Genomic DNA, 14,368 nt, shown 5'->3' on the forward strand with positions numbered 1-14,368 from the left:
CTAAGAGTCTACAAGACTATATTGGCGCTCCCATTTCTCCTAGAAGGTGTCTCGGGATATGTGATGTCCCCGGTTCCTAGCTGATGGGGGGTTTCGAGTTTTTCAGGGCATACAATCATGTTGGCATGATCTTCACTTATTGTCAGGTTTATAGGTGTTGCATAGTGGCTTCAGGTTTTTAATATATATACCCTTTATCATACCTTTGTTGAATAATTTAGTAAAGAAAGTCTTATGCATCTTTCCAATGAAGCCAAGGGTCTCATCCTCCATTTGCCGAAAAAAACATGCATGTATATATTATGCACATAACAATACTAGGCACTGGCGGAGGGACCAAACCGGGCCGTGGCCCGCCCAGCTTTTTTGCAAAAAAAGTTCAACTCCTATGCATCTAAGGCCCAGCCTAGCCTTTGAACAGCCCGCCCGGCCAGCCACGGAGATGTTCGTGTACTCGACTTCTTCTGTCTCCAGCTCGTCTGGACAGAATTCGACACAGGCAGCGGCCATGGGGATGGGGGCACCCAGCTAGGTCTAGGGATTTAGACAAGAAAATAAGGGGGATTTGGGGGCAATCGGAGGAGGGCAGAGGAGGCAGCAGCACCGCGCGCAGCTAGCGGTGGTCACATCACCGCTGCAACCTGCAGGTGCAGCCGCATCGCAAGGGTCCAGCCCGCCGGCACCCGCCGGAGGTTCAGCGCAGCCGGCAGGAAACTTCTTTATTTCCCTAATTTTTTGGGTCTACATTCCTTCTTTCTTTCCCTAATTTTTTTGGTAAGGATTAGCAATTTCATAGCACGGGATGGGGGAATGTTTACTGGTTTTCTTCAAATTGCAGCAGCCGTGGGGAAAGCCACTTAGAGAAGAATTGGATTTGTCTTGGAAATAAAAGAAATTGCATCGGTGAAGTTACAGAAAAAGAGAAGAAGAAGATACTTCAACACTCCATTTGCTCGTTACTCTTCCATTTTCTACAAGCGTTGAACATGTATTTTCTAGTATGAAGATTATTAAAACAATCCTGCACAACAAGATGGAAGATATCAATCTTGCTAATAACCAGTTAGTTCACATAGATTGTGATATTTTGGAGGATTCAACTATGATGATGCCATTTCAGATTTCAAAAGCATCAAGGATTGGGCAGCTGACCTGTAGTGTGTATCTCCATACTTAAACCCATCCAATGTCTAGCTTATTTTGGTATACCTTCTTTTGTAATATTATACTATGTATATGCATATTCTGATTTTGTAACCAATGAGAATAGAGTAATTTGATCAATAACTAGTGAAGCGTTGTGTTTCGCAACAAAAAAATTATGTTTATTTTAGCTTGGCCTGCCCATGATTTCTTTTCAAGCTCCGCCACTGCTACTAGGCCTAGTTAAATTTGCATTGTGCACCACATAAAATTCAATTACACAAGAGTCCTTGTACGGGGATGGGGTACTAGCTAGCCGTATCCTGGGTTGTGTCGCTTCCGGCCTTGTCGAGGGATGCAATTGGCAACGATCACCATTTGGGAGGAGCAATAGAATATGGTTGTCATGTTTTGGGCCGTCAAGCATACAAGGCGTTGCAAGTTTTTGTCCAGGTTTTAGCACTAGTACAAATCCGGTCTTTTAAAGCCTCCTCATGACACAAGAAAGGCCTTTTCCGTGTGATGTGTGGCAGAACGATGATGTCTAAAAATGTCAGCCGTCTAGCTAGCTAGTGTCCTCAGGCCCGTAAAGCGAAAACATCGCAAATGATTCCATGTGTGTAGACCCTGTGCTTTCTTTGCACATGCTTTCCTGCTCAAGAATTGTTGGCGAAGTTGTCTCTGTCACACACCATTCTGGAAAGCCTGATCATTTGCGTATTTCTTTTAATACGAGAGCATGCTCGTTTACTATAGTTTATACATTCGCAAACGGTTTGTCTTAAATTGATTGTTTGCGACATCATGCTTTGTACGATTGACATAGCATCATTTCACTCATTAGCATCAGCGGCAACATTGGTGGCGTTTTAAGGTCGGCGAGATCGGGCGGGCGACTGATGTTGTGCCGAGAGACGGCGGCCGGTTGCTTCTGTGTTGAGAGTCGGCGGGCGCCTTCTGTTGTTCTGACAGCCGGTGGGCTTCTTCTATTAGAGGCAGTGCGGCCTAGAGGGGTGTGTCTAGGTGTGGGGGTGAGGCGAAGAGGGTTGTGCCTTGGTGTGGCAGTGCGGCGGAAGGCATGTGCGGTGGTGCGTCGGAGGGCTGTGCCTAGTTGTCGCGGTGCGGCGGATCAATCGTCAGTGCAGAGGACGGAGCAGAGATATGCTTTAGTTACATGGGATGTAGAGTTCAACTCACGATGTTGCTTTTGTTATAAAAGCGACAAGCAAATAACGAAGAACGAAACAAGAACACACGCACGGGACACAAGATTTAACGTGGAAAACCCCTTCCAACACAGAAGGGGAAAAACCATGGGTGCCAGCCAGCAAAACTTCACTATATCGGGAGGTGTTTACAAACGCCGTGGTTTATCTTATAATCTGATAAACCCTACCGGCGACGGGCCTCGCTCCGCTCGTCAGAAGTTAGCCTCCCTTTAGTATATGAATTTGGATCACAATGCAACAGCTTTGTCAGTGCTCCATTAGGGATTGATTTATAGAATGAATGAAGATCTATGCACTGAACTTGTTATAAAAAACAACGCCTTTGTTAATTAGCTAAGTATTCGGCAATGACCCTTAGAAATTGAACAAAGACTATACCAAATGGCTAAAATACTCAGCTTATATGTTAGTAACTTACTATTAATGCACTAACACCACAAGCTGCAAACATATATTTATCTAATTATTTCAAATTTTTTGTCCGGTACTAAGCCTGGTTTGCTGGCAGAAGTTTATTTAGACAGCTAAAAAATAAACACATGTTTTAATTTGGAAATGCATGACAGTTGAGTTTGGGTTCATTATTTATCTTTACTATTATATTACAGTTGGGGATGGTGTGTCATTTTGAGATCAAACATTGGAGTAATCTCAACCGTCGATTACCTATCAAATCACCCTCAAAACGTCCATCAAACCCACGTCGATCCACATGGGAAAAATAAAAAAAAAATTCCTACCAATTAGATGAACATTAACCAAGGAAACGTCCTAAGGTAAAAGAAGTAAATATTGCAGTTGGGGATGGTGTGTCACTTTGACATCAAACATTGGAGCAATCTCAACCGTCGATTACCTATCAAATCACCCTCAAAACGTCCATCAAACCCACGTCGCTCCATGTGGGAAAAAATAAAAAATTATTTCCTACCAATTAGATGAACATAAACCAAGGAAACGTCCTAAGGTAAAAGAAGTAAATATGTATTGCATATCAATGAAATCTCCACAATAAAGGAACAATCACCAAGGAATCAAACAATCATGTCCAGTATCTCGCCAGACAAGAAAACAATCTTCTTTACTATTAGTTTGCAAAAAGTGGTGGTCGTACGTAAAAAAGACATCATACGTTAAATAGATCAGAATCGAAAAAAACCTAGAAGCGTGTATCGCTAAAAAAACCCGGTTATGGATCTCCCGTGTTGGAGTCCAACACGTTAATCTATACTATATATCCAGGTCATGCCGGCCGTGGGCTTCGGGTGATCCAGCCAAACGTCCCCGTGAAAGTAAGATCGGTTGTTGCCCAGCTCTCCAACACGAGAAAATCACGGGAGAACTCTATACGGGTATGTCTTTACGTTTAGTACAAGGAAAGTTAGTTCAACCGCGACACGCGCGTCGTCGACTTGGAGGCTACCGCCGACATCAGCAGAGCTGTTGACCCCAGCGCCGGAAGCTGATACGTACCCTTCCGGCCTTCTGGTGCCCATGGTACAGATGATGGCGGTGCAAGAGGATATGTCGGAGAGACGTCGCATACAGAGAAGGAGGCACCCCTGATCACCGCCGGTGTGATCGACGCGGAACGGCGGAAGCACCAAAGCAGACTTCTTCAAGGATGACATGTCTAGGGGAAGGACACATGCACTAGCTGGCACTGGCGTTGTTCGACCTTTAACGGCAACCTGGCCGGACCGCCCTGCATTAGGCCTGACCGACTCCTCATCGTCGGCGGATTGGTTGGGACATGGCGATGGTCCAGTTGGCGAGCGCGCGTGTTCAAGCTATCGAGGAGGGTAGCAGAGGCCGTGCACATGGTCAACAATTTAGACGTAGTGTACATATCTCTACACAAGGCGGAGGATACATGTCGTCGTCGGCTATATGCCAAGGTTAACTGTGGGAGGAGCGTCGCACGATTGACGGAGGGCCGCACATGAGCGGGAGTCAGATCGCCATGCAACACTGTGAGGTCGACGAGGAAATATTAGTGGAGGAAGGCGAGACTGAGGGTCATCGTTGGGACGTTGCGGCCGTAAGTGTTGGGGCCAAGAGGTGAGAGGATCAGGCTCTCAGGCGAGAGAGCAACCGCATTCAAGAATTCAACAATGCTGAATCCAGTTCTATGAGGTGTTGTTGGCCTCAATTACTGGGAAGAAGAGTTCGTGAGTTTTACAAATTGCAGTTAGGTAAATGTTTAATATGATTTTAATTTTTTATTGATGTGACTGGTGCCTCAACCTTTAACAAGTCAACAAGCTAACATTGGATGGAGTAGTTTCTCCTGATCTGAGTATCACCGTGTCAACACCCGGATTTTTAAGTCCAGATGCCTATTATGCCATACATCGTAATCCCAGGAATATTGTTTTTGCGAGACATAATAGTTTGATATCACAACACATCATTCATTACATACCATCATCGTCTTACAAATAGAGGATCACATGATCCAGTCTTACAACATAGTGGATCTAGAGATCCAAATACAAAACACATAGCGGAAGCGAAGTAGCGGTTGCGGTCCATCTGTTCCACAGGCAACTGTTGACGTCAGGAGTAGTCCTAGTTATCATAGACGTCTTGCTGTCCGTCGTCTTGGTTCTGGTACTCCTCTTCATAGTCTGGCCATTTGAATAGCCAGGGACAAATCCATGAGTACTTTTAAAGCACTCGCAAACTAATACTAGTGTAAGCACTATCCACTATGGAAAGGGGTGCTAAGCTCTAGGTTCATTTGCATAAAGCCAATTTTATTTCATAAGCACTTTTAGTAATAAAAGACTCTTCATTTGCCTAACTTACTCAAGTGGGAACATTAGTGTCATTCCCACAACTCTGTTGTGATCAATTCAAATTCACCTTTCAAGTTCAAGTCACAAGTCACATGTCACATTTTTGAAAATGATCTGATGACGGAACAGTATGGCCTTTCCAACCGTCCATAACCGTGGACACGGCTATTCGAATAGGTTTACACTCTGCAGAGGTTGTACACTTGTGCCACAACATTTGATTTCATTCGTCAGGGGTAGCCCTGAATAATCATACTGGTATGCGGATCATCAACCATAACCTTTCACTTACATATCCTAGTATAGGCACCTCTCCCCATTAGCTTGGCCTTCCAGTGAAGACAAACCGTCAGCCTGGGAACTGCACAGGGCTTGGGACGGACATTCACCTCATTTCACGTCATTTCACATTATTTCACTTTCAACGGAGGCAACCTCGACATAACCCCTATGACACTTGTTTAGAGGGAACCCATAGTAAGACACATAAACTTCAAGTTAAGCCCTACCCATAATCAGGTATTGTGGTGGTATCGCATCCGAACCCAACCATCATTTTTTGTAAAGTTCACCATGTCATTCACAAGTCACATTCACCTTCAAAATCTTTCAATAGAATGACTCATCAGTCCAAGGTTTTCAAAGTCATTTCATTTCACATGTTCCCATCTAGAGTAGTCAATTTTATTTGTTAGCACTAGCAACTAGTCATGAGGGGTGCTAATCAGCTTGTATTGCTCTAGGCTAACTTTGATGCTCTTGTTCTACTATATATCTAGACCAAGTGAATCATGAATCAAAAATAAACTTTGATAAACCCAAGTAAAAAACTTGTAAGGTAAAAACTTGGGATAGGATCATTAAGCATAAAGTAAATTGTGATGAGGCCTTGCTCCTGTAGAGCTTTGCCTTAGGGTAACTTCAAGAATATTAGCTTGCCTTCAGTGGTGTATTGATCAAAGTGGTCTTCTTCTTCCTGGAAGTAGACCTCCTCCTCCTGGTATTCCTCGGTACTAGCGTCTATAAACGAATACGAGGTATACAATCACCAAACAAATCTTAAGGCTAGACTAAGCACACAAATGGTTCACACAAGCTATTCATCACAACATTATTATCATGTTGGTTGACTTTGTTTTCTTCTTAAGAAAAGTAATTTCCTCTCATTACAAATATTGATTAGGGTTTCTATTTAGTTCTTTGAGAAATAATTTTCTCTCATTGAATCTTGTTAAAATTTAATCTCCTCAAATAATAATGTACGAACTCCTATTGACCAAGGTCAATACTTCATAATTATCATTTGGGAAAATGATTTAAATGAGGTAATATACCTCATGCAATTTAATACTATCTCATTAACAATTTAATATCACCAAATAATATCACATGAGATAATATAGACCAAGGTCACTACTTCATGTTGAGTTACTTGAGACAAGATTTAAATGAGAGAATATATCCCATATGATTTAATAAATATTTTTAGATAATTTAAATGGACTAGAAATAGCCATAGAGCCATTATTTAATCTAGACCATGATCACATGAAGTAACTATGTCATATTTTTACATATTCAGATAGACAATATGAATTGTGATTTTTGAGAGTTGGAATCAACTCAAAAGCCTTTATGGTTGATTTTTAATAAATGGGTGAAGTTTGAAAAGGCCATGCCTTGTTATTTTTATCACATTAATTCTACAATGAATCTAGGGTTGAGACCAGTGTGGTTTGATAGGTCTTTTCACAAGCTTTCAAAATATATAAAATTCATTAAATTTGGATTAGTAGATTTTGTTTTATCAAATTTTGAAGTGGGCAGCAGTATTGAATTTCATTAAAACAATTTAATTCAAATTTGAATTACATGGGGTAGGCGGGAAACGAATTGGGCCAGAAGGGGTTAAACGGGTTGGGCCGGCCCAGCTAGCGTGTCTCGCACGTAGCGGGCCAACTGACACTGGGCTCCACCGGTCAGTCTCACTTAAAACGTGAAACGGTATGGGCTATTCTGGGGCGTTAGATTAGATGGGGATCGGACGTCTCACGCTCGTCGTCGTCGACGGCGAGAGGAGCGTACTGGCGTGGCGAGAGGAGGGGGTCGGCGGCTCACTGGCGGCGCGGCGATCGTCGGAGAGGTGCTGCGGCGGCGTTGTGGACGACGGCGAGGCTCCTGGAACAAACGGCAGCTCCGGGGGTGGCTCCTGGCGTTTCCTCCTTCCGCGGCGGCTTCACGGGCTCCGGCGAAGCAATTGGGTGTCTACGGTGGGCAATGTCGAGCAGCGAGTGGATGAGGAGGGTTAGAGAGGAGAGGGGAAGCTTGCGGTGTGAAGAAATCGAGCGAGGAGGGGCTCCTTTTATAGCTGCGGAGTGAGGCCGGGGTGCTGCGAAGGTGGTGGTCATGGCAACGTCGCTACAGGGGCGCGGAGTGGCTGGCGCTGACGCAGGCGGTTCGGCGACGTCATGGCGGTGATGCAGAGCTTGAGTGCGGTGAAAACGATGCAGCGACGAGGACGGGCGCGTGACGGAGGCGCACGGTACTGCGGCGGAAGTCATCGACGGTGTCGTCGTCCACAGGCGTCGCGCGAGCCAATGGGCATGTCTGGCGCGTAGAGAGTGACGTGGGGGAGTTGGTGGCGAGAGGAGAGGTTGAGGCGAGCGTTGACGCGGCGAGGCGGGCGTGCGCTCTGGCGCGTCCAGTGTCGTGTCTGGGCGTGTCCTGGCATGACCTGGGCGTGTCTGGGCGCGTACGGTGTGGCCCGTGTGGTGCTTGTCTTTGACGTTGGCGTGTACCAGCAGTTCCAGGAGAGTGAGGGGAAGCGATTTGGCAAGTTGGTGCACGTTGGATTCGAGTAGAAAGAGAGAGAGCATGTGTGTGGTCATGCCATGCACGGCATGACATAGTTCTTGTTTATTTTGTACAACTGAGCGTGTCTCTGGTCCCGGTATAGTGCAAGGAGTGAGAGAGGGTACTGATGATGACCTAGGGTTGATGGTTAGGGCAAGAAACCATTGGGTTTTTGAGCGTAGAGAGTTGGTAGATATGATGCACACAAGGTGCTCGGTCAAATGGCCGCAAGAACTAAATTTGCAAATTTTGAAATGAAATTTGGTGGAGTGGATTCATATATTAATTGGCATGCAATGGTGGTGGTGGTGTTCAAAATTGAGTTGAATTGCAAAAATCCAAAAAGTGCATGATCTTGTTTTTGTTTCAATGTTGCTACTTTGCTTGATCATCATTTGAAATCTAGCAAGAATTTGCAGGGGTGTGTTTGAGAAAAGGTGTTCACCTTGATGTGGTCTTGGATGAGGTGCAAAGAGTTGAGTTGGTTTAGTTTAGAAATCTCTTAATAAAAAGGCTCAAAGTACGTGTCATGTTAAAAAGGGCAGATTTGACCAGTATCTCATGTGAGCATAATTTGATTTCAAATTTGATTTTATTTGAGTTTCTTTGATTCAAAAAGTGTTATTAATTGTTTAGTAACATTCTACAACCAATGGCACAAGCCAAATTGTCCTAGATCAAAGTTTTGCAAAATAGCCATAAGCACATGTATGTGTTGAATTGTTATTTTTTCTATTTCTTTTTCCTTCTCTATTATTGATCATTGGATCATATGTTAGGGTTTTAGCATCATTGATAATCACACAATCAATCATCATGGCAATAGCACAAGAATTAAACATGGGTATTATGCATAGCACATGTGTTAATAAAAGTTTTTGTTGGTTCACATTTTTGATATTTGGAAACTCCTTGTCTTTATTGATTTGAAAATTTGGGATGTTACAAACCCTTCTCCCTTAAACAAATCTCGTCCCGAGATTTTAAGAAAAGTTAGGTTCCTAAGAGAGATTGGGCAATTGGATTAACAGGAAGACATACTTTTCATGGCCTGAGGTGCTTCCTGTGCTTCTGTTGCATTCATGTGGTAGAGGCGGCCGTTGCGGTTGTTAGAGTTCCTTCTGGCTACAAAACGGCGCTGTTGCTGGGCAGGTGCAGCGGTAGTGGCTGGGGGCAGTCTTTGCTAACCTTTTGGGGCACTCATTGGAGTAGTGACCCCACAGTTCCACATTCATAACAAGTTATGGTTGACTTGTCCTTGGGGGTGATGGGGACAGCGTTGCTTCTAGTCCTCGGGGCAGTATTGGGGTTTTTGTTGTTACCATTGGGGTGGTTGTTATTGTTGGTGTGGTTGTTGTTGTTGTTGTTGTTGTTGTTGTTGTTGTTGTTGTTTTTGTTGTTGTTGTTGTTGTTGTTGTGGCCTCCGGGCTTCGGGTGTCCTCCATTATTGGTGGGGTAGTTTGGGCGGTATGTCTGAGCAGAGGGCTTGTTGTTTCTTTGGGCAAATCCTCCAGTTGAATTGTTGCGGTACTTCTGTGTATGGTGAGGCCCATTCTGGTTCATCATCCGGCGTTTGCGGTTCTCGTTGGCTTGATGCAGCTTCCCTTCCATCTGTATGGCTAAGTCTACGAGGGCTTCCAAGTCAGTGAACGGAATGTTCACTAACACAGTTTGTATCTCGTCATGCAGTCCGTTTAGAAATCTCTCCTTCCTCTTCTCATTGGTATCGGTCTCATCCGGGGCGTACCTTGGCAGAGTGAGGAATCTGTCGCGGTATTCCACCACGGACATTCTGCCTTGCTTGAGTTCACGGAACTCGTCTCTCATCTTTTTGATCAGTTCTTGGGGCACATGGTATTTACTGAACTTGAGCTTGAAGTCTTCCCAAGTCATCATTTGTCCGGCATTCATTGCGCGGGCACTTGTCCACCAGGCTCTGGCAGGTCCTGACAGGTAGTAGGTGGCTGATGCGTGTGGTTGGCACGTCCGTTGGGAACCCCAAGAGGAAGGTGTGATGCGCACAGCGGCAAGTTTCCCTCAGTAAGAAACCAAGGTTTAATCGGACCAGTAGGAGTCAAGAAGCACGTTGAAGGTTGATGGCGGCGAGATGTAGTGCGGCGCAACACCAGGGATTCCGGCGCCAACGTGGAACCTGCACAACACAACCAAAGTACTTTGCCCCAACGAAACAGTGAGGTTGTCAATCTCACCGGCTTGCTGTAACAAAGGATTAACCGTATTGTGTGGAAGATGATTGTTTGCAGAAAACAATAGAACAAGTATTGCAGTAGATTGTATTTCAGTAAAGAGAATTGGACTGGGGTCCACAGTTCACTAGAGGTGTCTCTCCCATAAGACAAACAGCATGTTGGGTGAACAAATTACAGTTGGGCAATTGACAAATAAAGAGAGCATGACCATGCACATACATATCATGATGAGTATAGTGAGATTTAATTGGGCATTACGACAAAGTACATAGACCGCCATCCAACTGCATCTATGCCTAAAAAGTCCACCTTCAGGTTATCATCCGAACCCCCTCCAGTATTAAGTTGCAAAGCAACAGACAATTGCATTAAGTATGGTGCGTAATGTAATCAACAACTACATCCTTAGACATAGCATCAATGTTTTATCCCTAGTGGCAACAGCACAACACAACCTTAGAACTTTCTCACACCGTCCTGTGTCAATGCGAGGCATGAACCCACTATCGAGCATAAGTACTCCCTCTTGGAGTTACAAGCATCTACTTGGCCAGAGCATCTACTAGTAACGGAAAGCATGCAAGATCATAAACAACACATAAGCATAACTTTGATAATCAACATAACAAGTATTCTCTATTTATCGGATCCCAACAAACGCAACATATAGAATTACAGATAGATGATCTTGATCATGTTAGGCAGCTCACAAGATCCGACAATGATAGCACAATGGGGAGAAGACAACCATCTAGCTACTGCTATGGACCCATAGTCCAGGGGTAGACTACTCACACATCACACCGGAGGCGACCATGGCGGCGTAGAGTCCTCCGGGAGATGATTCCCCTCTCCGGCAGGGTGCCGGAGGCGATCTCCTGGATCCCCCGAGATGGGATCGGCGTTGGCGGCGTCTCTGGAAGGTTTTCCGTATCGTGGCTCTCGGTACTGGGGGTTTCGTCACAGAGGCTATTTGTAGGCGGAAGGGCAGGTCAAGAGGCGGCACGGGGGCCCCACACCACAGGGCCGCGCGGCCAGGGGGGGCCGCGCCGCCCTAGGGTGTGGCCCCCTCGTCGCCCCTCTTCGTCTCTCCTTCGGACTTCTGGAAGCTTCGTGGAAAAATAGGCCCCTGGGCTTTGATTTCGTCCAATTCCGAGAATATTTCCTTACTAGGATTTCTGAAACCAAAAACAGCAGACAAAGAATCGGCACTTCGGCATCTTGTTAATAGGTTAGTTCCGAAAATGCACGAATATGACATAAAGTGTTAATAAAAAATTTAGATAAAATCAATAATGTGGCATTGAACATAAGAAATTATAGATACGTCGGAGACGTATCAGCATCCCCAAGCTTAGTTCTACTCGTCCCGAGCGGTAAAACGATAACACGGATAATTTCGGAGTGACATGCCATCATAATCTTGATCATACTATTTGTAAAGCATATGTAGTGAATGCAGCGATCAAAACAATGTATATGACATGAGTAAACAAGTGAATCATAAAGCAAAGACTTTTCATGAATAGCACTTCAAGACAAGCATCAATTAAGTCTTGCATAAGAGTTAACTCATAAAGCAATAATTCAAAGTAAAGGCATTGAAGCAACACAAAAGAAGATTAAGTTTCAGCGGTTGCTTTCAACTTGTAACATGTATATCTCATGGATATTGTCAACATAGAGTAATATAATAAGTGCAATAAGCAAGTATGTAGGAATCAATGCACAGTTCACACAAGTGTTTGCTTCTTGAGGTGGAGAGAAATAGGTGAACTGACTCAACATTGAAAGTAAAAGAATGGTCCTCCATAGAGGAAAAGCATCAATTGCTATATTTGTGCTAGAGCTTTGATTTTGAAAACATGAAACAATTTTGTCAACGGTAGTAATAAAGCATATGCATCATGTAAATTATATCTTATAAGTTGCAAGCCTCATGCATAGTGTACTAATAGTGCCCGCACCTTGTCCTAATTAGCTTGGACTACCGGATCATCACAATGCACTGTTTTTACCAAGTGTCACAAAGGGGTACCTCTATGCCGCCTGTACAAAGGTCTAAGGAGAAAGCTCGCATTGGATTTCTCGCTATTGATTATTCTTCAACTTAGACATCCATACCGGGACAACATAGACAACAGATAATGGACTCCTCTTTTATGCATAAGCATATAACAACAATTAATAATTTTCTCATTTGAGATTTGAGGATTGTTGTCCAAAACTGAAACTTCCACCATGGATCATGGCTTTAGTTAGCGGCCCAATGTTCTTCTCTAACATATGCATGCTTAACCATAAGGTGGTAGATCTCTCTTACTTCAGACAAGACGGACATGCATAGCAACTCACATGAAATTAACAATGAATAGTTGATGGCGTCCCCAGTGAACATGGTTATCGCACAACAAGCAACTTAATAAGAGATAAAGTGCATAATTACATATTCAGTACCACAATAGTTTTTAAGCTATTTGTCCCATGAGCTATATATTGCAAAGGTGAATGATGGAATTTTAAAGGTAGCACTCAAGCAATTTACTTTGGAATGGCGGAAAATACCATGTAGTAAGTAGGTATGGTGGACACAAATGGCATAGTGGTTGGCTCAAGTATTTTGGATGCATGAGAAGTATTCCCTCTCGATACAAGGTTTAGGCTAGCAAGGCTTATTTGAAACAAACACAAGGATGAACTGGTGCAGCAAAACTCACATAAAAGACATATTGAAAACATTATAAGACTCTACACCGTCTTCCTTGTTGTTCAAACTCAATACTAGAAATTATCTAGACCTTAGAGAAACCAAATATGCAAACCAAATTTTAGCATGCTCTATGTATTTCTTCATTAATGGGTGCAAAGCATATGATGCAAGAGCTTAAACATGAGCACAACAATTGCCAAGTATCACATTACCCAAGACATTTATAGCAATTACTACATGTATCATTTTCCAATTCCAACCATATAACAATTTAACGAAGGAGAAACTTCGCCATGAATACTATGAGTAGAAACCAAGGACATACTTGTCCATATGCTACAGCGGAGTGTGTCTCTCTCCCATAAAGTGAATGCTAGGATCCATTTTATTCAAACAAAACAAAAACAAAAACAAACCGACGCTCCAAGAAAAAGCACATAAGATGTGATGGAATAAAAATATAGTTTCAGGGGAGGAACCTGATAATGTTGTCGATGAAGAAGGGGATGCCTTGGGCATCCCCAAGCTTAGACGCTTGAGTCTTCTTGATATATGCAGGGGTGAACCACCGGGGCATCCCCAAGCTTAGAGCTTTCACTCTCCTTGATCATGTTGCATCATACTCCTCTCTTGATCCTTGAAAACTTCCTCCACACCAAACTCGAAACAACTCATTAGAGGGTTAGTGCACAATATAAATTGACATATTCAGAGGTGACACAATCATTCTTAACACTTCTGGATATTGCATAATGCTACTGGACATTAGTGGATCAAAGAAATTCATCCAACATAGCAAAAGAGGCAATGTGAAATAAAAGGCAGAATCTGTCAAAACAGAACAGTTCGTATTGACGAATTTTAAAATGGCACCAGACTTTCTCAAATGAAAATGCTCAAATTGAATGAAAGTTGCGTACATATCTGAGGATCATACACGTAAATTGGCTTAATTTTCTGAGCTACCTACAGGGAGGTGGACCCAGATTCGTGACAGCAAAGAAATCTGGAACTGTGCAGTAATCCAAATCTAGTACTTACTTTTCTATCAACGGCTTAACTTGGCACAACAAAACACAAAACTAAGATAAGGAGAGGTTGCTACAGTAGTAAACAACTTCCAAGACACAAAATAAAAACAAAGTACTGTAGGTAAAAACATGGGTTGTCTCCCATAAGCGCTTTTCTTTAACGCCTTTCAGCTAGGCGCAGAAAGTGTGTATCAAGTATTATCAAGAGACGAAGTGTCAACATCATAATTTGTCCTCATAATAGAATCAAAAGGTACCTTCATTCTCTTTCTAGGGAAGTGTTCCATACCTTTCTTGAGAGGAAATTGATATTTTATATTACCTTCCTTCATATCAATAATAGCACCAACAGTTCGAAGAAAAGGTCTTCCCAATATAATGGGACAAGATG

The sequence above is a fragment of the Lolium perenne genome, chromosome 2, assembly GCF_019359855.2.
Source record: "Lolium perenne isolate Kyuss_39 chromosome 2, Kyuss_2.0, whole genome shotgun sequence".
NCBI classification, from domain to species: Eukaryota; Viridiplantae; Streptophyta; class Magnoliopsida; order Poales; family Poaceae; genus Lolium; species Lolium perenne.